The following is a 1,153-nucleotide window of genomic DNA, read 5'->3' as shown; positions in this document are numbered from 1 at the left end:
ACTTTTATGGTCATTTAAACAACACAAAGCAATTGTTTAATGTTGGAATTAGGATGTTTAAAAAGACAAAACAATAATCATCGTTGGTTCTTATATTACAAGATATATTCTTGACAATTAAAAAAAATGTCTAATGTAAAAGCACACAGAGTCTAATGCAGTATTTTAGACGTAGCATCATGATTTAATCATTGCAGTATCACAATTATACACACCTCTCCTGAGGAATAGTGCATTCACGGTATTTTTTTCTGCTGAAAGCTGAACAGCTGTGTTTCTGAAGTGCTTTGTGTAAATGTCTCAGGAATTTGGGTGTCAACAACTGTCACCAAAACACGCTGCCACTGATTGTATTTGGATGCACAGATGTTTATATCCTTATGTGAAGGGCTTCTCATTTCAATGAAGCAATGAGAACTGTGGGTACTATTTCAGCATTTCTGCAAGAAAACTAATTAGTGGAGGAAAGTCTGCATGAGGATTAAGGTTTGGACTTCTCTGGTCCGCTGGCTGTAATTTAATATGTAATATTTACATCCTGCATTGCTGTAGCGCACCTTAGAAGATGTGAGCTGTTCAGTCATAAACATATAAACATATCCCCCTTCATGGTTGTGCTCAGTATAGTGAATGGATGTGGTATTTGGGTGACATCTGGTCCCTGACTGTTCAAAGTGTAGCAGCTGTTGCTCCCCATGATGACGTTCATCTTCCTCACAGCCATGTGACACTTTAAATGTTCTTGTCTCTATTCCAGCTTCTCAAAAACTCTTTGAGCTGTCACTTACGAAGTCTGCATCTCAGGAAGTGCTTTGACCTTTCATTATGTATTATCTGTGGGGTCAGAAACCAAGTCTAGCTGTTGTTTTGTTTTTAGAGAGTAATAGATAGATGGTTTTGTATACGAAGCATATTCTGCAATGTTTAAGAGGTCAGCATTTTGATGTAGATGTTGAATAACAAAACTAGGACCAACTCTTATTCAGAGGAAAAACTAAAATCTGGAGCCGAATGATTTTTTCGTTTAAAATAATTTCAGTTTGGATATATTTTAATTTGCAATTCATTCCTGTGATCACAAAGCTGAATTTTCAGCAACCATCCATTCTTCAGTATCACACGATCCTTCAAAAATCATATGTTGATTTTTTGC

The sequence above is a fragment of the Carassius gibelio genome, chromosome B13 (assembly GCF_023724105.1).
Source record: "Carassius gibelio isolate Cgi1373 ecotype wild population from Czech Republic chromosome B13, carGib1.2-hapl.c, whole genome shotgun sequence".
NCBI classification, from domain to species: Eukaryota; Metazoa; Chordata; class Actinopteri; order Cypriniformes; family Cyprinidae; genus Carassius; species Carassius gibelio.
The sequence above is the reverse complement of the archived record's forward strand: the minus strand, read 5'-3'. Positions refer to the sequence as shown.